The sequence below is a fragment of the Ambystoma mexicanum genome, chromosome 5p (genome assembly GCF_040938575.1).
Source record: "Ambystoma mexicanum isolate Mex_15411 chromosome 5p, UKY_AmexF1_1, whole genome shotgun sequence".
NCBI classification, from domain to species: domain Eukaryota; kingdom Metazoa; phylum Chordata; class Amphibia; order Caudata; family Ambystomatidae; genus Ambystoma; species Ambystoma mexicanum.
In genome coordinates this window covers 514681613-514708843 of record NC_090930.1, presented here as the reverse complement: position 1 = coordinate 514708843, position 27231 = coordinate 514681613, and positions in this window count along the sequence as shown.

The following is a 27231-nucleotide window of genomic DNA, read 5'->3' as shown; positions in this document are numbered from 1 at the left end:
GTGAAGATTTTTGGAGGAAAATAACAACAAAAAAAATACAAAATAAAAGGTGTTTCTGAAGCATCTGCCAAAAAAAACAAATAAAAGGCTCTTTTCAGAGCCAACCTCAAAGGGGAAATGGGACACACTATTTCAATTTTAATTCCCCACGCTCAGATTTTACGATATGTCCTCGGAGACCATGGTTGTCCGCAGACTTCTTAGAATGCACAGGGTCCTGCGCATTTCATTGAAATTTCTCTTTTTGAACTGTGAAAGGCGGCTCAGCCTTTATTTTTTTTGGTTTTTGTTTTTTTAAATTTTTTTTTGTTTTTTTAAAACACGGCACACAAGGAAAGGAAGGGAAAGGAGGGTAAGGAAGGTACATCAACTTCAGGGATAGGAAAGGGCAGGTGGAGAGAGGAAGATGTAGGGTGGGTTTATTCAGGTAGGCAGCAGTTCTTCTCATGCTCCTTGACCACTGTCTCAAAAGCATTTCGAAGGTTCTCCTCCCTGCAGAGTACTGCGTCACAGTACATGCACAATAGTTTGACCCTCGAAAAGTAAGGATCAACAGCATCATATATGGTTTGCGAGGCAGCTGGAGGGATGCGCTGCCCCACAGGAGTGTCTCTTGTGGTGGCAGGAGCGGAAGTGGAGGATGCTGCAGGGGAACTCACCCTACTACGTTTATCACAAGGTACAACCTTACAAATAGCACCACCGTGGAATCATTTTAGGTGTTGCTTCATTGAGGTAGTACCATATCTGTACGAACCCGGTTTCCCATGACTCAGCACCATCTTGCACTGTTTGCAGTTCACCTTGTGTGCACATGCTTTTGGTACTCCATCAATGGTGGTAAATAACTTCCACACCCAAGTTTCATGGTGAGAACTAGTAGTAGGGACTTCCACTACCTCATCCTCTTCATCCTCTTCATCACTCTCCTCTGTATCCTGATGCCTGTTCCCCTCTGCAGGCCCTCAGGGAGGTGTTGGTGGTGGAGGGGATGGGGGTGCTGCTGAGTGAGCAGTAGCACCAGCAGCAGCTATGGATGCCATCAAGACAGCTGTTTCAAAGAGCAAGAGCAATCCAATGGAATAAGGAGCAGTCTCTGTCCTGGAAGCATAAAAACAAAATAAGGAACAGCGTTGGGGTGTGGCCTTATATAGGGGTGCTGGGGCACGCTTTGCAGACACCCGTTCTGTTCTCGAACATTTTTAACACCAAGAAAGGGCTAAAATAATTCTAAAAAGTATGTAGATCGCCAGGGACATAGTGTGGGACATGTGTAAGGGTGCACTTTCCCAGGAAAATAGCTAGGATTGCTACAAAAACACTTTTTAGGTGACAGGAGACCCAGACATGTTTGTTATGCTTAGCGCGGGTGCAGTCACATGATGACGTTGAGGACAAGTTGGTGAATGGGACGGCTGTCCGTAGGACACCAAATGCGTGGGGTCGGGTCTACGCATTTGTGCGGTTGTTCTACAGAGAGTGTTCCAGTCTCCAAAAAAAATAAAAGTGTGACACACGTGCAGCAGACAGTTGCGGACAGGCACCATGTTCGTAGGGGCAATGGTGTGGTACGCATGCACGCGGTGTATTATGGACAGCATTCACGTCCCCAAACAAAACAAATGTGCGTCACAACTTTGCGGACAGGCGGTCGGCTATGTGTTCTACGGACATATTCATTCTGGTTACGGACAATGTAAACAGGGGGAATGTTCTTAGGACACTTTATTTTGCATAGCTGCTAACAGGCGGACGTCTTTAGTGTTCTGCGGATACCTCCATTTTTACTACAGCCAATTCGAACAGGTATACTGTCCTTAGAACTCCCCCAACTTGGTTAATTGTGGAGAGGCAGACATCTTGTGTGTCCTAAGGACACTTCCGTCTTGATTGAGGACATTGCGAACAGGTATAGTGTCCTTAGGACACCCCCATTTTGGTTAATTGCAGACAGGCAGACATCTTGTGTGTCCTAAGGACACCTCCATTTTGATTGCCAACAATACCGTTTTGGTTAATTGAGGACATCCCGGACAGCCACACCGTCCATTTTAAAAAAAAATACTAACAACACACTTGATATTTTATTATTGTATAACAGTATAAAAATTACAGAGAGAGGGGGAAGCAGAAACTGAAACAAATACACGGGAATTAAAGGATTGGACATGATGGATGGGAGTGGAGGAAGGGATGGAAGTCTCATTGTAACGTTTTTCTTGCTGGGAAGGATTTAGGGGTAGTTGGCTGGGTCATGGAGAGGGGGAACAGATACATGTGGGACAGTGATATTTAATTTTTTTTCTTTTATGTGGTCCTCCACACAGTTTTTTAAAAGAATGACATTTTTCATTAACAGATCCATTTTTAGCTCCTTTCACTGCAGAGGATTTTGTAACATTTCTCTTGGTATATTATTTTTAATGTCTGTATGGTCTGTTAAAAGAAAATGTGTTAAATACACATAAAGTAAAGGTTATTAATTGGCTTACATAGAGAAGTGTAGTGTCTACCACTAGTATCACTGTCTTCACTCATTTCATCCCGAGGGAAATTTTCTTCGAGCCATTCCAAAGTACTGAAAATATTAGTTTTAGTGTACCTAATACAGAAACTGTATAAATATAGTAGTGTACTCACTAGTTTCTTGCTAGGTTTTGCTGTTACTGCTGCGTATGTGTCCAGTTGATTTTTGCTGTGCAATTTCTGTGAGGTAATTCTGTTGGAGGCATATTTCTTGTGTTTTGGTATATTCCATTATGTAGCATATGCTATGTAATTGGACACTTAGTGTCTTAAATACACAGTTTCACTTCTTATTTATTATTGAATGTAATTTATTTATGTGCTGCTTTTTGGACATGTTTAGTGGTTTTTTTTGGATGATATAACAATATACGATACCCCCTGAGTTTTTGGATAGTGTTGATGTTGTCCGAGTCCGTCCATGAACAGGCGCATGGTTCGCTGATATCAGACGCACTAGCACAGGTAGGGGGTTCAGTATGTTCTATGTTATATGCATATGAACTAAGGGCATCCTAGTAAGAGTTTATCAAATTAACATTATTTATAATATGTAGAGTCAGTGAAAACATTTTGTTACAAGAACGTTATGGTTAAGTTGTGCTACTAAAAACCTATGAAATTCAATCAAAAGACTTTGTTAAAGGGACGTTATGGTTACACGTAAAACTGAAAAACCACTGAAATTCAACAGTTATGGTAAGCTAAGCAACCATAACTTGTGCCACCACTGTGCACTGCTAGGACTAACACCCAGGACATCAAAGATTACATCACCAATGTCATTGATGACATCACTGATGACATCACATGTCTGGCTCCCTCTTTTTCCCTTTACTGACATATCCAGGCCACATGATTTTCTTTAATAACACTCACAAAGTAAAATTTCAAAAGGTACTGTATGTGTAGACTTATCCTTCAAATATATTCTTACAGTAATTCCCTTAGGGTTTACTCACATCATATTAAACATATACATAGGGGAAGACACAGGCTTGAAAGACAGCAATCCGTTCTGTGCATGAAGATAATCAGTAAGGTTATCAACACTTTCTGATAGTTCTGCTGTTTTTTTATTACTGTACTTTCCCTGGATATGCTCATATTTGTGTACATTGTACTCGCACTACTTTCCTTAGGGTCCAGTCACATCATGTGATACTTCTACATAGGGGAAGTAGCTGCTTTGAAGCAGAGCAATCATTTCTGTGCATGAAGATAATACTCAGTTAGGTTATGAACAGTCTAGTAGTACTGCTGCTTTTTAGCTTACTTCACTTTCCTTGCATATGCTCATATGTGTATGTGTTGTCTCTTTGTGTTTTGTCTGTAATAATTCAATTATGCAGTAAGTGTTTTTAATTAGCTACATATTAAAAGTTTCACAGTACGCAAAACTCTGATAAGAAAGCATTTATCATTTTACTATTCAACATGGCAAGATTATTAATAGTGCACCTCCATCATGTGTGCTGCACACAATGCCTATGTTTCTACATGAGTAGCTTAGTATACTGGAAAGAACTTCATAATAGAATGCTATTTATATCAATGCATTGCTGAATGCACTACGTACCTCATGATATTTATTCCAATGATCCTTGACACTTTTTTGTCAGCCTTATAATAAGAATCCCTTGTACAGACTTGTCATGAAAAGTAAATGCACATGTGATGTCATCAGTGATGTCATCACGGACATTTGTGATGTCATCTTTGATATCCTGGGTGTTAGCAGGGCACAGTGGTGGCACGAGTTATGGTTGCTTAGCTTACCATAACTGTCGAATTTCAGTTTTTTTTTGGTTTTACGTGTAACCATAACGTCCCTTTAACAAAGTTTTGTCACTGAATTTCATAGGTTTTTAGAGGCATAACTTAACCATAACTTTTTTTTCATTGAATATATATATGCAGAACAGAAAGAGTCACTGCCCGAGGCAGGAGGACAGCACTCCAGGATTGAGGGAAGCCGGTGAAGTAAACCCAAATCCAGGAAGAATGCTGGAAAGGTTTGAATGTATAAAAACACAGCAAAAACAAGATACAGGGGACAAGATTCTGGGTAACTTAACTACAGGGCGGCGACCGGCGACCTATGACATATATATCTATCTATATATATATATATCTATATATATATATATATATATATATATATATATATATATATATATATATATATATATATATATATATATATATATATATATATATATATTTAGTCCAAACTCCCCTTAAAGTGGTGCTCAGTCTAATATATCGGGTGCTTGTATAGGTTAAGGGAAACCGTAAACTTGTGCAAACACTGCTGTGTCGGGTGAAGAAAGTAGATCAATAAACAGCACCAACTACTACACACAGCTACGAAAAAGTACAAACACTCAATCCCAGAAATAGTGCCAAAACATAACTTTAATTTAAGATAAAACATCTTTTAAAATAGTAAAAATCAGCATGGATTTAGAGAACTAGTTACAAGAGTCAAAGCCACTTTAGGAGTGCCACACGTTCCCTCCTTTCACAGGGACTTCGTCAGGGCAGGACAAATACTGATATGTTTAGGATACTTCTTCTCTGTGAAAGATAGTGTGCTAAAGACTCTGGGTAAGTCTCTCGCAACCAGGACATCCAGACGTGGTCCCCTTGCTCACTATTCTTAGAGAGGCAGAGCTCCTCCCTACTGATGAGATCCAACCAGACCGAAACACGTGTCTGGGGATGCTGTTGGTACTCTTGTTCAGAGGAGAATTGCCTAGAATTTCGGTGCTGGACTGCCCCAGGGCAGGACAAATACTGATATGTTTCGGATATTTTTTCTCTGTGAAAGATAGTGAGCTAAAGACTCTGGGTAAGTCTCTCACAACCAGGACTATTGTCTGGCAGAGGGACTCCCAGGACCCCCCTTGTTAATTTGCATATGCAAGTAACTTTGGGTCTCACCCTAAGTTACTAGGGGAATCCAGACATGGACCCCTTGCTCACTATTCTTAGAGAGGCACAGCTCCTCCCTACTGATGAGGTCCAACCAGACCGAAACACGACCCGTGTCTGGGGATGCTGTTGGTACTCTTGTTCAGAGGAGAATTGCCTAGCATTTCGGTGCTAGACTGCCCCAGGGCAGGACAAATACTGATATGTTTAGGATATTTCTTCTCTGTGAAAGATAGTGAGCTAAAGACTCTGGGTAAGTCTCTCACAACCAGGACTATTGTCTGGCAGAGGGACTCCCAGGACCCCCCTTGTTAATTTGCATATGCAAGTAACTTTGGGTCTCACCCTAAGTTACTAGGGGAATCCAGACATGGACCCCTTGCTCACTATTCTTAGAGAGGCACAGCTCCTCCCTACTGATGAGGTCCAACCAGACCGAAACACGACCCGTGTCTGGGGATGCTGTTGGTACTCTTGTTCAGAGGAGAATTGCCTAGCATTTCGGTGCTAGACTGCCCCAGGGCAGGACAAATACTGATATGTTTAGGATATTTCTTCTCTGTGAAAGATAGTGAGCTAAAGACTCTGGGTAAGTCTCTGCAACCAGGACTAATGTCTGGCAGAGGGACTCCCAGGACCCCCCTTGTTAATTTTCATATGCAAGTAACTTTGGGTCTCACCCTAAATTACTAGGGGAATCCAGACGTGGACCCCTTGCTCACTATTCTTAGAGAGGCACAGATCCTCCCTACTGATGAGGTCCAACCAGACCGAAACATGTGTCTCGGGATGCTGTTGGTACTCTTGTTCATAGGAGAAAGGTCCAACCAGACCAAAACACGTGTCTGGGCATTTCGGTGCTGGACTGCCCCAGGACAGGACAAATACTGATATGTTTAGGATATTTCTTCTCTGTGAAAGATAGTGACCTAAAGACTCTGGGTAAGTCTCTCACAACCAGGACTAATCTCTGGCAGAGGGACTCCCAGCCCCCCCTTGTTAATTTGCATATGCAAGTAACTTTGGGTCTCACCCTAAGTTACTAGGGGAATCCAGACGTGGACCCCTTGCTCACTATTCTTAGAGAGGCACAGCTCCTCCCTACTGATGAGGTCCATCCAGACTGAAACACGTGTCTGGGGATGCTGTTGGTAGTGTTGTTCAGAGGAGAATTGCCTAGCATTTCGGTACTGGACTGGCCCAGGGCAGGACAAATACTGATATGTTTAGGATATTTCTTCTCTGTGAAAGATAGTGAGCTAAAGACTCTGGGTAAGTCTCTCACAACCAGGACTAATGTCTGGCAGAGGGACTCCCAGGACCCCTCTTGTTAATCTGTATCCACATAATAAATACAAACAGTCATCAAAATGAAAAAACAAATATAAAAATAGGAGAGTACAGATACTATTAACAATCCAATTAGTTTAAAATACCCCCTATAAAGTCATAACCCTTAAACATGTGAAATATGAAGTTACAATCATTTCAAGTCATAAGATCCACCCATAGGTCATCAATATTTTTGTGCCTAGATAACCAGGAGTACTTACTCATAAATTGGTGGCGTATAACTTTCAAGCTGTTATAATACATCAACAAATGCTTGAAGGTCTGAGGCGTGCAATTACCACATAATCTACAGCCTCTGGGCGACCTGCTCAAACCCCTTCGAGCACCTAGAATTTCCAGGGTTTCCACTAAATAAAATGTAATACGGATATAGCTTAGCACATAACTATGAGGATATGCCTCCATATATTTGGGACTATTACATCTTGCCATAAAATATTCCAAATACATCCCATTAATCACCTTAATGACTAACCAGACAATAGACTCTTCTGTGTCATAACTGTTTACCAGTCTTTTCATCAACCCTTTGGAAGCACTATGGGTAATATCAAAAGACTGCAAACCCAACACTGATGCCAAGTGACTTGTAACTAATTGTATCACTTCTAGGCAGCCACCTTTGATGTACAATGGAAGAGTGGAAGAATAAAAGGCTATCCTACTCTAGAATGTTCCTATTCCTACAGATATTAACTTATGACTGAATAATAATATTCTTTTATCTATTGTAGATTCTACACTAATCAAGTTACATTCCAGATAAATATATTCTATCAGGAGTCTAATCGGAATTCTAAATAATTGTTTCAGACATTTGCATTTGAAAACCTTTATTGTACGTCTAAACTTCAAACCCCAAATTTCAAGTATGTAAGCACCTGACCCTGGAATGATAACATTCATACCCCTTTTTAAACTGATCAGTTTCCTGTAATAGGACATCATCTAGTAGTTCATCGGATTGAAACGCAATATTAATTGAGAGCTTTTTGCCTGATTCCACTTCATCTACTAACCTTATGACATTTCACTTAATTATTCTAAGCCGAATCACACAATTTGCAATAGGTGGGCTCGATTGAAAATGGGGTCCTGCTTTCCATCAAATACATCAGTTAATCGTAATGCTTTTTGTTCACAAGTAGGCCTCGTTCTGGAGGGTTCAGTCATAGTGCCAATTAGGCAAACCCCTCAGCCCTACTACTGGTACAGGGGATACTGCAATGTTGTTTACAAACATGGCTTTAATATCTCCCAGCACTTGAGAATCATCACCACCATTAGCTTTCTTTCTTTTCAACCTTTCATGTTTTTTTGCATCTGTCGTATCAATTAGAAAGACCGGTTTATATTCTGACTGTTTTTGTTGCACCACCATGATGTCATTTCCACTACCCTTTTATTTTTTTTTCTCCATAGTCAATATACTTTTATTATTAGTATCCAACTTAACTTCATTTGCGATTTTTTTCTTTCTTTTGCCTAATTATCCTTCCATTGGCAAGATCAAAAGTTCCATTGTTGGTCTCCAATAGAGTATAGTGACCTGCTTCAGAGGATATTATGTTGTACTTAAATTGTTGTCGCTCGACTTTTTTCTTACAGTTCTTATTTTTTATTTTATGATTAATTAATTCCAACATTCCCATGCACTTTTCCAACATTCTCGCGTGCTTTCCCAGCTGAACGTCAATTGCCCAACATTTAGTAATGAGTTTCACCTACTTTGGGAGGACAAGTCTTGTTAGAAACAAGAGCAGCAATAAGATCAGCCAAATATAGGTTAAAAAGAGTGGGGGCCAAAATGCAACCCTTTTTTTAATCCTGTGAAGGTCTGCACCCGATCCAACATCACCCCTAATTGTTTCAGGTGTATTCTAACTCTGGTGTTAGAGTGTAGAGGATGGGGATAATGGTACTATCAGGCCAAGAACATGGGAGAATTCCTGTGCGAATGATCGCTACAAGGTGTAAGCCCATAGAGTGTGATTCCTTTTAAACAGAAGATTACAGATGTCTTTGGGACCTGGAGCCCGGGAGGAATTACAACTTTCAAAAATGAGTCCCAGTTGCTCTACAGACAACAAATAGTCCAATTTCAATGTATCAGTGTCTGAATTACCAATAGCGTTATTCTTTCACCCTAAAGTGACGTTAACATAAGAAATACAACTAGTGGAAGAGAACTCACTAATAAAAGTGCTGGCAGTTGTGTTGTTATTTATGATCTTCCAAAACGCCAGATCATTTTTTGTATTGGCACAGGTTGCAAAGGAGTACCACAGGCCTATATCAAGTTGGTGAAGACGAGCTTAAAGCCATTGCTGGTATAAGGCTCTCCTGATCCGTACTTTCAGTGCAATATCGGAGGTGGGTAAAATAATTGAAACGATAGTAAGCATTTGTTCCAATGCCATGTACTGGGTCATAGATGGAGGGCTTTCATTATAAGCTGTGGAATTAACCAGAGGCAAAATGTCATCTTCAGGTTCCGCAATCAGATGATTATCGGCTATATCTGCAAAATCCACTGCATCCACTATGTTCTCACTCCTCCCATGCTCGATAATCATTGAAGTAGAAACAATATTTGAAGCTATTTTCTCACCAACAGACGGTCTTAGATTGGTTATCTGTGTCATCACATGGTCATCCACTTCTGTCGTATCACTAAGATGTTGCTGTATATTAATTGGACATTCCACCATGGCAGCCATGTTAATAATCTTTGATGGGTCGATCATCTTCGTACGACTATCATTAGGGGCAAGAGATTCCCTCTGCACAGCTGTTTTTTCAAGGCAGCTATAATACTGCTGATAGTCTTTGATCCCAATCATGCCAACAAGACTGCAAGGTCTTCAAGATCAGAATTGCATACATTAATACACAATTTAACTGGAAAATACTGTGTGACTTTTTTGATGGGCGCTTATAGGCATTGACGGCTCCAACCTTACTAGAACCCGCTGGTGCCTTGATAATTCTCGGCGGACACACGGTGGATATACACACGAGGAGGAAATGTTCACTCTGTCCTCAAATGTACCATGATGTCAGGGGGCATATTATCAATATGATAAGAAATTGATCCACCAACAGCCTCCATAGCCTGGCAGCAAAGTGCTTACTCATCAGCTAAATTTGTACCAACACTTCCATCTCTACTGTGGCTTCCTGCATGTTCTCGATGTATTTTGAGCACTTAGCCGGCTTAGAAGGCAAGGTGCTAGAATGGCGCTTCAGTGTTACCAGCAGGATAAAGGGAGTGGAAGGTTAGAACAGTCAAGCCACAGAGTGTGCGCATTAGGTCAAAGGAACGCTTTCAATTACCTTGTTAGGGGATTATTCTTAATTTGTTCGTATGGCAGTAAGGCAAGAAGTGCCCAAAGTTAGTTGGGTGTACAAACTCACCCGAGATTACAGAGGGTTACAAAGCTGTAATATAGCAGTGTTTACCCAGCACCTTCGGGGACGAGTCCCTCACTCGGTTCCCATAACACCGGAGCCCAGCAACACACATCCCTGATAACGCTGGAAACCCTCAAAAAACCCTGCAGCTGCTTACCATTAGCGTCTGTCCACACTGCTTGGCTCGGCTCGGGTCATATCAGCAGCTGGCCACTGGTGATACTAGTGCCCAGCACAATGGTGCCCAGGTATTTCAGTTCCCTGCAGCAGCCAACAGGTCGAGCATCGATGTTAAAGACAGTGGCTTCTTTGCAAAAGCTTAGATAACATTGAAAGTAGCATTGAGGTGCCCAATCTGGCATCAATATGGTATACAGATGCAAGGAGAGCAGGGGGTTACTTGTTTAGTTATTTGGATGCTTGGAGACCCAGCCCAGGGTCTCAGGGGCAAGGTGAGTGCGTTCTGCTGCCCTTCCAAAACAGGATGGTCTGTAGAAAGCACATGCAGGATTCTGAAACTTTCAATGAACAGGGCCCTGGGTACCAGTGTCTCAGTTGCAATAAATTGTGTCCAGCCAGCTCGTAATTCCAGATATGCCCTGGGATGGTTAGGATGCATAGGTTTCCTGTTCCTTGGAACTCCTGGTCTACCTCTCAAAGTCAGAGAACTTTAAATAGACTGTACTCCCAATCCAGCTACAGTGAACCTCTCTAAGATTAGTGTGGAAAAATGAATCAATTTAGGGGAGGATATCTCCCCATTATAAAGGCAAAATGTCACAACGGATTGGTCCATTGTAAGCCTGTTGTCCAATCCAGTGTGTTGTAACAAATATCCTTTGCCTTCTCTTACCCTACTCAGAGTAATTTGTCTGCAGGAAGTGGGGGGTGGGTGGACAAGAAGTTTGGGAGGCTTAGAAAATGTTAGATAGTGGGACTCCTCTGTGGACTGAAGCTCTCTCCGGGATACTCTAGCTCCACCTCCTTCTTCTGTATGCCTGCAGTAATCAGCACCCTGGTAAGAGGTGGAAACTGTAATGACAGGACTGGCTTTGACATATCCATTCCCAGCTGAACCGCCAAGGAGCGTTCCTGTTCCCTGGAGGATGTTAGCAGCCTTATCAGGGCATCAAAGGGAAGATTTCCTGTGCTGGACCCATATGAGTGTTGTGTGTACAGACAGCGTAATATTTAATACACACCAGGACCTGTCATGAACGAGACACTATACACAAGGCTGGCAATAAAATTAAATCAAATGCTTGTCACTGTAAAATGAAGTAATCTCAGTATCCACTGATTGCACCTAGAAACACTTTTGTAAAGGCACATTATAAATGACTTATCATATCATATCATATCATATCACTATGTCAAAACCCCATATGGCTAATATTTAGTTTTTAACAACTGCCCCCAGACTGCTGGAATGCACAAGTGTGATATTCTGGACCATAAGTGCATGCATTTATATAAATCACCTCTGTCTGTTGCAACTTTAGGCTACAGTGGCAGCGCTCACAAATGCATGTTACCTTTGAACCAGCTTTAATCTCTATAATATTCAGCGTGCCTGCCCCTTTCTATCTTTCTCTGCGTCTAAATTCCTTATTTCATCGCTTAACTGTTCTCATCTTGACTAGTGCTCTGCTCTGCTGTGTGGACTACCTATCTCTTACCTTAGCTTACCCCCGACGCTCCAGCTATAATTCTGCTATCCTCCTCCTCTTTTCTCTCTCATAAGGCACCTATGTTACTCCCTCTCTTTTATCTGTTTCTCTTCTTTCTTTTGACTCTTATCTTCTTTTCCACTTTCTCAATATTGTGTAGTGATATATACATGGTCTTGCCTCTCTTTATCTCTCCTCCCTTATTTCTTTACACATTCCTTCTTGCTCACTGCATTTGCAAGCTCAGTTCTTTCTTACTACTCCTGCCTCTCCTTGTGCTCCTTTTCGTTTCTACTCTTTGTCTCTTCTAGCTTCTAAATACTGGAATTGTCTGCCTCAGCCTATTCACTCTGCTCTCTCTTATCTGCACTCATCTTGAATCCTCCCCTCCACTCTTTCAAACCAATCATTCCATTGCTGGTTGATTCATTAGTACCAATTATTTATGTTGTACAGTCTTTAACATGTACAGAACATTGGCGACAGTGCTTTATACATTTCAAAAAATGTTTTATTGATAATATAGTCAATTTGACTGTGTCATGAGGACAATAATTCATTATCAACAGACAGCAAAAAACAAAGTACCTGAAATAATTAGAATAAAATGTTGGACAACACAGAAAAGATCCAAACGTGACAGGTATGTCAAAAAAACATAACAGGTATGTCAAGCTGATTTTATATGATTTTAACAAGGTCATCCAATATATTTTCAATTGCTATCCAAAGTTTAGCGAAATGATAGATCAATTTATTGTCATTGCAAGCCATGTATAGTTCCCAGATATTATTAAAACTCTAAAAGTCAATCATTTGAAGCAGGGTCCCACTTCCATTAGAAATGTGCTAATATGGCCCTTTAGGCCATGTTAGCACATTTCTAATGGAAGTTGGGCCTTCTTGTCATCAAAGTGGAGCTAAGTCTAGTTAAAAGGTATTCTAGAAATACATACTCTATCAGGGTGCTAAATGGCAATTTCAGCAGTGCTTTCAAACGTTTACTCTCAATTACATCAAGCGTTTTATGAAATCTGACAACCCATTGTTCAGCATCATATGTAATTCTGGGAATAATCTTGGCCTAATAAATTGTAACAATAGTTTTGAGGACACACCCCCGTGTTTAAAAGAAAAAACTCTGATCACACCTGTTAGACGAAGAACTTTAAGCTGAGTGTTTTGAAGTTGCATGCACCAACTATGGTCAATTGTTATCCCTAGATATGTATATTCTTTAACAATCTCCATGGGGCTCTTATTAATAGTACACTTGTATCCCTTAAAGTTTTGTTTAACCAATGAAAAACCATAATCTTCGATTTTTCAATATTTTTTCAGGCCATTCTGTGATGCATATCTTCTGCATAAATAAAGTTGGGTTTGCAAACCATTGGGGGTGCAGTCCAGGATGACAATGTCATCCGCACATCCCAGCAATTGCACTACAGTTTCACCTACTTTGAGAGGACAAGTCTTGTTAGAAACAAGAGCAGCAATAAGATCAGCCAAACATAGGTTATAAAGAGTGGGGGCCAAAATGCAACCCTTTTTTTAAAGCTGTGAAGGTCTGCACCCGATCCAACATCACCCCTAATTTGTTTCAGATGTATTCTAACTCTGATGTTAGAGTGAAGGGCAGTAATCATAGAGAGCAAGCCCCTCAGGATTTTTCCGGTCTGCAATTTTTCCCAGAGTGTGGTCCTTACTACAGTGACAAATGCAGAACTGAAATCGATTAAAGCTATATACACAGGCTAATTGAGGATTTTCCATTAACCTCGACAACAGTAACCAGAGCTAGAATATTATCAAGAGTACTAGAGTTCTTGCGAAAACCCGTTTGATTGTAGAGAATGATACATGCTGCCTCATTCAAGTGATTCCATTCATTGAGAAGAACTTGTGCATAGATTTTAGCAGGTGCGTCCAGCATAGCGAGAATTCTATAATTGCTTGGTCGATCTCGGGGATCCTTTTTATGGACGGGGATAATGGTACTATCAGGCCAAGAACATGGAAGAATTCCTGTGCGAATGATCAATAGAAATAGTCACTGCAAGGTGTAAGCCCATAGAGTGTGATTCATTTTAAACAGAAGATTACAGATGTCTTCGGAAAATGAGTCCCAGTTGCTCTACAGACAACAAATAGTCCCATTTCAATATATCAGTGTCTAAATTACCAATAGCGTTATCCTTTAACCCTAAAGTGACATTAACATACGAAATACAACTAGTGGAAGAGAACTCACTAATAAAGGTGCTGGCAGTTGTGTTGTTATTTATGATCTTCCAAAACGCCAGATCATGTTTTGTGTTGGCACAGGTTGCAAAGGAGTACCACAGGCCTAAATCAAGTTGGTGAAGACGAGCTTAAAGCCATTGCTGGTATTAGGCTCTCCTGATCCGTACTTTCAGTGCAATATCGGAGGTGGGTAAAATAATTCAAATGATAGAACCTAAACCACACCTGTAGTATTGTTAGCAGCATTTATCCCCTTACCATATGTGTGTTTATTGCTGAGATTGGAATTAGTAATCACTCGCCCATTCCTGCTTTCTGATTTGGTTGCTTAGTGGTGCGCAATCAGTGATAGTGTGTTCTCATAGTTCTTAATAAAGGTCTTTGCACTTTAAGAAGAATTGATGGTTGATACATTTTGATAGTTGTGTTGCGTAAGAGCACCCACGCCCATAATTGCAGCAGTATTAGCCCTTTCGAGGTAGTTAGTGTCCCTTCTAATGTGGTTTAGCCTCATGATTATATTAATAGGTCCAGTTCTATCTATTTTGGGAATGGGAGTGACCAGATGTAAAGTATGGAGAGGAAAATGGTCACTTTCCTCTCTAGACTGTTCTGTCATATCCAAAATTCAAGGACATAGGGCAGCAGAACATAGTCAATAGTTGAAGCCTGCTTCAAGGACATGCTGGTGTGCCCACTAGGGCCCATGCAAATAAAGTAAATTAGCCCACTGCAGTCCTTTTTTGTCAAAGGTACTCCCAACAGGAGCCGCAGACGAAAGTTTGATCTGCGGGTATTCAGGCATTGAAGATGCCACATATCAAGATTGATGTTTGATTATATATCTCCTTTGTAGACAAGACATCCTCGAAACTTAGTACACTGACCAATACACTAACAGAACCAATAGCGGAGGAGGAAATAGTAATAAAATGACAGACACTAACTACAAGATCACACTTGGGCCTCCCTTTACAACTCTTTATAGCCAGAGAATTGATGATCTGCCTGCAATTTATATTTAGTGCATCTATCAACCAGTTTTCTAGTAGGGCAATCACACTGTAGTTCACTATATGTTTTCCAATAGGCCCCCCTTGTCAGTGCAATACATGATCCCTGTGTATTCTAAGAGAACACGATAGAAGTCTTGCTCGGGTCATTTAGGGAGCCGGGGTTGTAGGGCCATAGATAGTCAACGCCAATTTTTAGGGAGGAGAGATTCTGAATATTCTGAAACTGATGAGGAAATGTTCTGCCTCTTATCATGTATGTTTAAATGAATGGTGACCTGTTCTAGCTTATCCCAACCCTCTTGGATAGAAGCCAGAGAAGGTTTGTGATTACACTAGAAACAATGCTGAGAAGTCATGTTTGGCTTTTCATAAGATTTTCTTGTACAGCTAGTCTGCTCTTTTTGCATGCTAAGAGGAATTTCAATAATCAAATAGTCGTATCCTTATTTCCATAACTGGAGAGTGTGCAAAGGTACAAATTCTAAAGATGAAAAGGAATAAAAATGCACAATTGAGGAAGAATGATGTGATCTCTCAATTTGTTCTAATATCGCGATGTCTTTGCTCAATATAATGCTGTGAAACAATTTCAGTACGACTGATCGGTTGAGGTACTGCTGCATAGTCACGCAGAAGAGGCTACGTGTTTTAAGCCCACAGTTTGCTTTCTCATTGTGCAAATTGCTGTAATTTGTGGATAGTTGGGAGCTCATGTGGCAGTCTCTACCGTGGTTGCGTTTGTGACAACCCGTTTGTCATCCTTAAAGGATAGTTCCGGGACTTTTTTTTATTGTCCCTACGGTTCGGCCATGCGTTTTTAAGCATAAATCGGTAGATCGTAGAAAACTTTCCTATGGACCTTACCCGACTTTTCGTCCATTAACGCACTCGAAATCAGCCGCCATTTTGTGATAATCCTATCATTTCCCCCCATCGCCCTGGCTCACCTGCGTTTGCGGCACTAAATCAAATCCCCCGCCCCTGAAACAGACTTTATCAAAACATTCATATTCCCCGCCTCTCTCTGTGACGTTTCTGTGCTGCGTAGGCAAACGCGCCCAGGCGTCTTCTACGCGACTCCACACAGAACCCGTAAACCAACACAGATCAGCTCACAACACAGCGCGCCACAATTCGGAATATGAAACTGTACTTTAAAATCAAACAGCAATACAGTACATTTGGTAAAGTACATTTATTGGACATCAAATGTTTAGATAATATTCAGCGATTTGCATTTTTCTTTGCTCTCGATCCAAAATAGTTTGTCTTGAGGCAAGCGATGTTCGTGTGCGGTACACAGGGTGTTGGTTTACGATAAAATAAGTTCTTCGGTCGCACTGATAATCGCATGGCTGTTCCAACAACGAGGCACTAGGCCACCACAACGGTATGTATGTTGCATCTAGCCATTAGTACCGCGTAAGGGCATACTTGTACTTGGCGATCGACCCATAAAATGGTCAGGGTGGTAACGTTGTTCACGGGGAGAAGCAACTGGCGGCTGTAAAAGCCATCCGCCGGTGTCTGGTACTCGTAACACAGACAATAATGAAGGATGTACCTGTTTTAAAAACATAAAAAATGAAATTAGTCTCACCATCAGATCTTTATTAAAATTATTCATTTTATATATTAGGTCGGGAAATTATTTCATAGCTAGGACAGTGCAACTGGGTATTATACGTCATTTCCAGTAACCCACCCCCTCTCCTCTGCCTTTTTCAGACCCGCCTGAGCGCCAGTGGACCACTTCGTCACTGATATGATATAATATGGCATTTGCAGGGCCAGCTGGTGGCGAGTGCAAGGTAAGTGCAGAACAAGTGCTGGGAAGGGGGGGCTGTAGGATACTGAGACAGTCCCCCGGTGCAGGGGTTGACAGGGAGGCAGTGCAGGTGGAGAGTGGAAGGGCCCAGGACCGAGGTCGCAGACAGTGGACCAGTTGTAGCAGGGGAGAGGGAGAGAGAAAGCAGAAGCAAAGAGGAAGGTTTTGAGGTGCTTCCGTAAAAGGAGATGGTTCTCCTCAAGATAGTGCGCAGTACAAAACAATATGCCACATAGAACGAACAAGTACAACTTAACCCGTCTTTAAAGCTACTGTATAGTAATTAAATTGCGGTATAAACTCATCTAAAGAGTTACTTACATTATATTTGCATTTTCCATTGTGTCTGTGCGTAGGGCAGCCCCGAAATACCACTCCTTCTATGCCGACGTTATTTCTTCTAATGAACGAACATTAAATGGCTTTCGTTTCTGAAATTTTATTCATTATCGTTTCTTACGTTATTGCACCACACCCCCAAAAAGAAGTCTTTCGGGATGGTCGCAGCCTGTCAAGGTCAAATAACAATAGAACCTTATACTGAGTCGTGGGCCATTCCGGCACCCGAGCAAAAAATCAAAGCAGCTGACCTTCACTTTGAATGAGCACACATTCCTAGTTAGCTACATTCAGTGTAAGGCCATCTCACAGGACTTGAAATTTACACTCCATCTTTGCATTTTGTCTGCGTGCTTTGCAGCCCCAGAGAACCATAAATACGGAGACATTCCATATTTTTTGAAAAATTATTTATATTACTGTTTGGTTTAATTTAATGCGCAAATGAACAAGGTTGGATAGACACATTGCATGTACACTGAGCAATCACTTTTATTTACACAATACATAGCTACACATATTCAATGGGCCTGCGACATGAGGAGACTCGAGAGCAAAGTCACAGGTGACACCCGGGTGGTTCGCACTACTGCACGGCGAAGGGAGGGGCAAGGGTGGAGAGACACATTGCATGTACACTGAGCAATCACTTTTATTTACACAATACATAGCTACACATATTCAATGGGCCTGCGACATGAGGAGACTCGAGAGAACAGACAATCAAATTACAATCATTTAAACCGTGATGTGTATTTCTCAATGAGCTCTGCTTTAGGTGGACATGGAACAGAGGCAATGTTGGGTGGCAATGCAGTTGTCCCCTGCACAGGTTCGTTCACAACTCCATGTATGTGCCTATCTAGGACATCAACAATAAGTCTCTCAATAAACTCATATTGCATATCCTCAAACACTGGTTTGATCACCCATTGTTTACTTCTTTTAGTGAAGGCCTTATTGTAGCGAAGCGTCCCTAAAGTTCTGGTCGTCCTACTTTGTTGACGGCCAACATTATGGTTATGTGCCAAGACCGCTAGAAGAGTCCGATTTATCATGCCCTCCATGCCAAAATGCAATCGTTTTGGCCTGTACTTTAGGCACATATTGTGGAACACTCCAAATCTCCTGTGTGGCAGAATTCCGTGAGTCCCCTCAAATCTCTTGTTATAGTTTTATCAAATACAATCTTTTCAATGGGTTTGTGAGTGGGTGATGAAGGAATCAACCACTTCTTCTTCCGTGCCTCCTCTGTGGACAAATGGCCATGTTCACAATTGTGGAAATGTTGGTTTGTGGTCCAGCGTTGAACGTTGCTACAGTGTAGCATTACTGACCGCCATTTTTCCAGTAGAATTTCCAACAACCCTTCACGTGTTTTCGAGCTCCACCAAAGATGGTTGCTGATTGACTTGGACCACTGTGAAATACCTTGCATATCTTTTTTTTTACCTGCAGCCGACATTTTTTTATTGATTGTTTTTGCAAGATGCCATACGTCAAATTGGTGATTTATATTTTTGTACTCTTCTCTCATTGTCTTGGCAATTGAAACGTGTCTGTCCGTGGCTATCAGGTCGATCACCATTCCCCGCGATTGTAGTTCTTGCAATGATGCTACAAAGCCAACTTTCTCCATGGCCACTGAGGATGTACTTTGTGACACCTGCACGACCACCGAACTCACAATTTTCTTACTTTCCATGTCCTGAAAGTGGTAGGTGCAGTATTTGGCTTTAAATCCTGGGCTGTCGCACTGTCCATCACCGGCTAGCCTGAACCGTTTGCCCGCGAATGTACTTTCAATAGACATTTTTTCCATTCTCCAAGCTTCGCTAATGGCTGGAAATAGATAATCGGTTTGGTATTTGTAGAACTGAGTTTTCGCAATGAAATGGATTCCCACAAACTGAAAGAAATACTCTAACGTTTTAAAACTTGAACCACTAAAAAGTGCGGCCGCTGCACAAAGTAGATTGCCTGCTGGCAGTTGCCCCAGCATGGGTTGTGCAGACCATGAGAACGGATGATATTGTGTACAGGTGGCATGTATTTTAAGGTTAGTGCCTCGAATGGCACGAGTCACATTAATCAATGGCTCCCCACATACTTCCCCACCAACCGAATGCCCACATTTCATCATAACAATAATATCAGTCAAACAACTATCGAATACAATGAATTTGGCCTCTTTCCTTAAACTGTCACTCTGCATCCTAGCTGGTTCGGCCTGTAACGTTGAGGACATGTCACTCACATTAAAGGTACAATCTCTGATATCGTCTTCCGCTATGTTCAGTGATATTGATGGTGTTTCATTGTCGTCCATTTCATTCTCTTCCATTGCAACATCTGTTCCTTCTCCGGCGATGGGAGAATAAAACAATTTCTTCAACTTTCTCGCGTTCTTATTTTTTGCGGGTGTGGATTCTGTGAATTGATCTCCGACTGCATCCGAACTACCAGGAGGACATTCACTATCAATGGCTGGTGGTGGTATAGCTCCGTTGTCAATCACTTCATATTCTTCCCATTGGCATGATGCATCTCCAGTCTCAAGTCCCTGCCAAAAGGTTTGACAAGCAACATCTCTCGTTCGCTTCACTGTCTGTGTAGATCTAGTTCGTACACCCACTCGCAACTAGAGGACAGATTGGAAAAGGGATGTTCAGTTTAAACACAACTTACAGTATTGAACTATTAACAGTGAAAAACAACATAATATAGTGACCAGGACACTAACCTTCTTTTGCTTTCTTTTCTTTGAAACTTTCTTGCCTCGAACTTCAACATCTGGACGCTGTTGCTCCGACTCGTGTGTGCATGTCTCCACTTCCTCTTGCGCTGCAACGACTATATTTTCATGATAAGCACATCCATCACGCACTGACGCTCCATCGACTCCCTGAAACATAGAACTTTCATTACTATGTATAATAATATTGAAAACACAAAATGTACTTGGGGACCAATACCCACGTACATCTCAATAGCAAAACGCGAATGAACGCATTGTGTAGAACATTCAAACGACAATTATTCACGCATTGTTGATCTAGTTAGATGGCACTGTCAAGATCCATACCTCGGGCTCCACATAGACTTCCATTGATGATGATATTGAAGATGACGCTTCAGCAACTCCCTGAAACACAGTAATTGCATTAGTATGGTTTTCTATTTTGTTAAAAAGAACATAAACTTTGTGCAGGCGTCAACGGCTCATCTAAATAGACCTGCACAAATGATCAGTTGTCTAAAATAAATAATGGATATCTAAATATGATTCGATTTGCTCGATCGTTGGAAGTGTCACCACCCAGAGATCTGCATCAACTACTAGGGGTGATGTTCTTGTAGAAGAAGCTCCGTCATCTCCCTGAAACATAGTACTTGCGTTAATAAAGAAGGAAGTATAGCGGATGTAATCACGTCATATGATCTCGCTCGATCGAACTGTCAGTATCCATACCTCGAAATGCATAAGAACATCAAGGGACGCTGTAACTGCGCTGCACACTTCTGCAAGCTGTTGCGCCGACCCGTAACTGCATGCTCCCCCTTCTTCTTTGACTAATGCTCCATCGACTCCCTGAAACATAGGACTTTCATTAGTAATGAACACAATATTGAAAAAAGAAGACACATAGGAGGGCGACGACAGAAGGACATATCAATGGCTAAAAACGAAAGAAACATTGTGTGTAACAATCACGCTACAAGAATGCAAGATCTGATGATCTCCATCGATGGAACTGTCCGGAAACGTACCTCGAGCATCTGAGTGAGATCAACGGTTGTCGTCAATGCGTTGGACTCCTCAGCATCTCCCTGAAAGACAGTACTTGCTTTATTTTGGATAACAATAATTATAACTGAAAACAAAGACTAGAGGACGAGTACTAGGCTGTACCATTAGGTAAAATAATTACACGATAAATTAAAACTATTGATTTACATGCCTAAAACAAGTCAGTGGCAGAATAGCTAAGTAAGATTACCCGATAGGCGCTTGAAGTGGCTGATGACTGCAATAACGACACGGATGGAGAATCTTCCGCCTTCATATTGAGTGGATACATAAATGGGGAAATTATTGTTAGCTAATGCTACACACTACCGCTAGGCCGAGAGCTAAATCCGTAAACTTGACTCACCAGTGGAGGGATGTGGACGAATAGAGTGGGAATAGCGGTTGAGAGCAATTTTCGCGTCGCTCGTGGTGTTTTCTTCTTTATTAGCAATGATGTGGAGTACATGTCTGAGCTAAAGTGCCTGCTGCAGATGCGGTATCGATCACCCCTCTTGTCCGCAAAGACTTCTAGGACTCTACTTTCAAGCTCAGACGGTGGATATCCGCAATATCGGACCCATTCTCTTATCTGATCTATTGTCTTAGGGAAAACATGCATTATAGTACCTTCAGATTTATTATGGGTCTTCGAAGGGCAACCGCCAACGGAACAGGCAGGCATTGTGGAAAGTTCTGAAAAGTAAAGATCAACAATTCTCAATGAATACCAATGTGTTAAAAAATTAAATGACACATAAAAGGTCCAATGCAAGGTTCGTTTTGGTTCTTGGAACTACATGGCCTTACCTTGACGAACAAACAGTTAGATGCAGGGATCAGAGTAGTTTCTTGTCGTAGAACAGGGAGCAGTTCACAGGTTTCAAACTGACGAGTTTGCTCGAAGTGGTCACGGAAGTTCACAGAGACGAAGAGCAGATAACCAGCACCTTCACGGGTTGACTAGCAAAGCGCAAAGAAGTTCTCATTAGAAATATGAAGTGTGTTATACAGAATTCGAAACAGGGGTGTGTTTGTGAATGAATGACGTGTATATGTCGTGGCATTATGCGGTTTGCAGGGGGGCGTCCAGCGTGAGGGGGGATGCTTGGCAGGAGACACGGGGTCTGGAGGTAGACATGGGAACAACAACCCATGCTCTATAGACCCCTTTGAAGTGTACATGGTCTTTGGCACCTCTTGGCCTTTATCGCTCCCTGACAGATCCGTTTGCCAGTTCAAGTACCCCGGTGCGAACTGCCTTTGATAGGGCGGGGGGTGGATTGGGGCGGTGGTCGTGCAGACAAGACACAGGAAGACTCGTGAATGGAGACACACTTATGTGGATTGAAGGTGGGCGGCTAGCGTGAGGGAGGATGCTTGGCAGGAGACACGGGGTCTGGAGGTAGACATGGGAACAACAACCCATGCTCTATAGACCCCTTTGAAGTGTACATGGTCTTTGGCACCTCTTGGCCTTTATCGCTCCCTGACAGATCCGTTTGCCAGTTCAAGTACCCCGGTGCGAACTGCCTTTGATAGGGCGGGGGGTGGATTGGGGCGGTGGTCGTGCAGACAAGACACAGGAAGACTCGTGAATGGAGACACACTTATGTGGATTGAAGGTGGGCGGCCAGCGTGAGGGAGGATGCTTGGCAGGAGACACGGGGTCTGGAGGTAGACATGGGAACAACAACCCATGCTCTATAGACCCCTTTGAAGTGTACATGGTCTTTGGCACCTCTTGGCCTTTATCGCTCCCTGACAGATCCGTTTGCCAGTTCAAGTACCCCGGTGCGAACTGCCTTTGATAGGGCGGGGGGTGGATTGGGGCGGTGGTCGTGCAGACAAGACACAGGAAGACAACCATTGTTAAAATATATGTTGGGTTTTATTTTAGATCTTAATTTCAATTGAACATAAATAATAAACATTACACATTGTAAAGTTCCGGTTGCAGCACATCCAGGGAAAATCCGCGGTATTGTCCACTGTCGCTGGGGAAATGTTGTCTAATGGCAAGTACCGCACAGGCAGGTATTACTCTCCGAACGCGGTGTCCGAGCCTCCCGTGAAGCCACCAAGTGAAGCAACGATAGGCCACCAGCCTGTACCACCTGTGAAAAAGAAAGAAGCAAACTGTATTAAAATGACAAAACTTTCTTATCAATGTCGATTCAGGTAAAAAATGTCATTCTGCTTTGAAAAAAATTCTATCTAGAAAATGCACAATATGGAACCAATTTACATGCGTTCGAATGATATGTAGATGTAATTTTATATGTGGGAGACGACCATGAAATAGTAGTGGCATCATTGACATCACAACCAGAGTATACTTAATCGTTTCTCGGATTACGCGGACGAACAGTGCCGCGAAGTTCGTGCATAAGCACCATCATCATTCTCAACACGGTCCGTGAGAGGCAGGCTTCCCTGAACTCTTGCACCTTGGTGATGCATTGCGGACTTGGCTCGCCTTCCAAAATGTAGGCCAAGCACCCGGAATTTTCACGGCAGCAGCAGTTCTCCTCCTCAGTTGGCATTAGCTCGCACCGATTGCACGTGCACCAGGTGGAGACGCCGTCCATGCGACATGGTCCAGGCTCTTCATCCGTTGACTGGTCCTCCCAACTGCCGTCCGAATCCCCATCGTTTTCGCGTGCTTGCCTTTCCAGTAGTTCCTCCTCGGTGTACTCGGGCTCGTACATATACGGCATTATTGTAGCCATTGTGTGGTAAAGAAAGTAAAATAATTTACCGAGATGGTACAGGTGTTCACAAGGCCTAGAAGCGGCGAAGGTAGCTGACCAGAGCACTGAAACGAGTCACATAATACTCAAAGTAACACAGAGAGAGGAATGGAATCAAAAATCTGCTGCTGTGTGTTGTGAAACGGTGTGTTTATACTTATTGAGGAAAGAGGCGTCCTGCCTTTTCCATGGCGACACATCATTAGCTGAGGCGCAGCGATTGTTGACACGAAACGTGCTTTGGCGTTGGGAAATGGGCGGTACGCGTCTGCTGATGTTTGTTTCAGGGGTGGGGGATTTGATTTAGTGCCGCAAACGCAGGTGAGCCAGGGCGATGGGGGGAAATGATAGGATTATCACAAAATGGCGGCTGATTTCGAGTGCGTTAATGGACGAAAAGTCGGGTAAGGTCCATAGGAAAGTTTTCTACGATCTACCGATTTATGCTTAAAAACGCATGGCCGAACCATAGGGACAATAAAAAAAAAGTCCTGGAACTATCCTTTAACAAGATGCCACTGAACTGTGTGTGGTTTTCCTGATCCTGGAAGTAAACTTTCAGAGTTGTTTCTATCCTTCTCTCAGGCTCCATGTCGTTTAAATGCAATTGTTGTGCATCTACTTCCATAGCGAGGGAATCATCTATTATGATGTTTTTACCATTGGATGTCAAGGAAGCCACATGCAGTCAAATAGGTCTGGTCTCAGAGGTGTTTAATGTATCGCCAACATGTTTATGCAGGTATTTCTGGATATAAGTAGAGGGTAATGTCTTAGTGTCATTCTCTGTGAGTGCAACAACTGATGCGTAACTCGGGGACACTTTTAGACTTTCTATTGCTTTCAGTGTTCCTTCTTTGTTTTATTTTTGGTCCCCCAGGGTGTGACTTAATGTTTGCAATTGTACCCTATCAGAATCAAATCTACCCTGCCCATTAGTTATAAGAAAGCCAGTCTGAGCACCTGTTGCAATACATCCACACTTTTTATTTATTTTCTTGTTTTTAGTCAGGCGCTGTGAGTAATGAATAGGGATTTGGGGGATTTTGGGGCATTTTTTATTTTATCCACAGGAAGAGCAACTGAGCATGAGCTCAAGGGATAAACGGTTAAGTCATTAGTCACACTCCTCACCTTGGCACCCTTTACTGATTCATAGAAGGAAGTGGCACATGCCTCCTCAGTATCTAGCAGCTTAATAGTGGAGGTATTCATATTATATTAACTGCCATGCCGGAGGGCAACCTAGGCATGGTCAGTCTCTCTAGGGTAGAATGATGTATGGTAGTGTGGCTAATGGCTGTGCGTCCTAGACCTTCACATTTATTAATCAACATAGCAAGGAGGCGATCAAGTGCTTCAAACTCCACAGTAGAAGAGAGGCTCTAATACTCAGGTGATTTAATTCTCGAAGCATTTACAACTGATAGCATGTTAGGGGAACCATGGTCCTCGGAAAGATTATCTTTGTTAAGAGTGGGGTTTGAATGAAACAGTTGAGGGGTAAGTAGGGAGAGTCAGTAGCTTGATGGAGAATGGCCACAACCTCCACCATTACGTCACCTGTAGTGGTGCACAGGGTTCTTTACTGTGGGCAGGAACGGGAACATGTGTGTTAACGGAAGTATCAGAAGATAACATTCCTTCTGAACCTGCAGGATTCCCAGTTCCCCTTGGCATGTTGTTAGATGTTAGGGAGAATTCTCTGTTTAGGCTGAATTTCCTAACCTAGTGAGTCCCCCAGCAGCTTTGCTGGATTCCTGGAGTTTATTTTTTTCATCCTGCCAAGAGTGAGACTCTTTTCTCCCACTCTTGGACATGATTTGTGGTAAATTGCTTTGAATTTCAATGTGTTCGATGGGCTATAGGGTCTTTTACTCCATAGGGCCTCATGTGTTTTGCTATGTGTGTTGCACAGCACCCTCTGTGCCGTAACACTAGGGTGTCCTAGCTGACCCCCACCATAGACTCCATTCCCTGGGACTGACTACTGTCCCCCAGGGCATGTAAAGTCACCATTGGCTTTAGTAGACCTACATTTACTAACAGAACCCATACAGACCACCCTATTGTGGACGTACTGGTAGGGTTAATTCAATTACCCCTGGGTCTGTTGTTCGAGGGGGCACTGTCCCGTCCCCCCTCGTCGAGTTTTGGCTGGTGGCAGTGGAAACTACTTTTTATATTCGACCCCAAATATATTCCTATGGGATTCTTCCCATTGTTGGAGGCTAATACCTTTTCACGTTAGTCTCTAACATACCGCCGGTTTATTTATCTTAAATAAATCCACCGGTTGGTATTTTCTGCCAGAACTCGATTTTTAAAATGGCGTATGTGTTCGCCTCTGTAACTCCGAACCAAAGGTTGAGCCCTTTGTTCCACTTTTGGCAGGCTTCTGCACAGAAGCCCTCCAAAGTGGTGCCATTCTGCCTGGGTACCACAGGGGGCGTGGGAGGGGGTTTTGGCACCCTGGACTGAGTTGCCTTGCCAACTCAAGTTGCACTCTGGTGTGATTGGCCCAAGTGGTGAGCCACCCCGCTCACCACTTAGCGTGGTTTGATTGACAGCTAGGCTGAATGAATGGGGGTTTTCTGCATAAAAGCAGGGCTTTTGGGACTGGATCTTCAGAAGTCGCCACAGGACCTAAGAATCCGACAAGGGTAAAGCTGAGCCGACCTGCAACAACGACACCTCCGGTGGAGCCCTGCTGAACCGACTCACCACTTCCCAACGACAGAGGAGATCTCCCTGCTGGAGAGTCTTCTTCCCCTGACTGGTGGGAACAACCAGTCCCTTTGCTTTTTCTTCGCTTCCAGGGCGTAGTGGTCGAATTGCCCGTGCTGAGCACCCCAGCAACCGGATAGCCACTAGCCCGTACCGCGACCAAAAGGTGGTGCCTTGTGACGGAGCACTCCGTGGCTGGTCTCTTCCCTGGTGGTGCAACGATCTTCAACTTTCCTTCGACGACGAGACCATCTCATCTCTTGGCAAAGCCCCGACTTGCATCCACCACCAGGAACAACTTCCCCCGCCGGAGCTGTCTCTTCACTTACAAGGTACTGTGTCCGCCTGGCTTCCCTTGTGATGGTTAGCGTGAGGTGTCTTAAATCCTTACCTTTCCATTGGGTCGCCTCCAGACCTTCTTAACTTTTTGTTCTAAACTGGTCCAACCTTTCTGTGACAATTTGCTACAAAGACTCGAAGTGCATTTCCACTGTGATACTTTTTGGGAAATATCGCCTTGCCTCTCTCCAAGTGGGCCTGGCCTCTGAACTTTGTGATCTACAGTAGACCCTGCCTTACTTGCCTTGCAGTTGCTTCGTAAAAGTGTTGGTACCAAGTTGGTTTCATACCC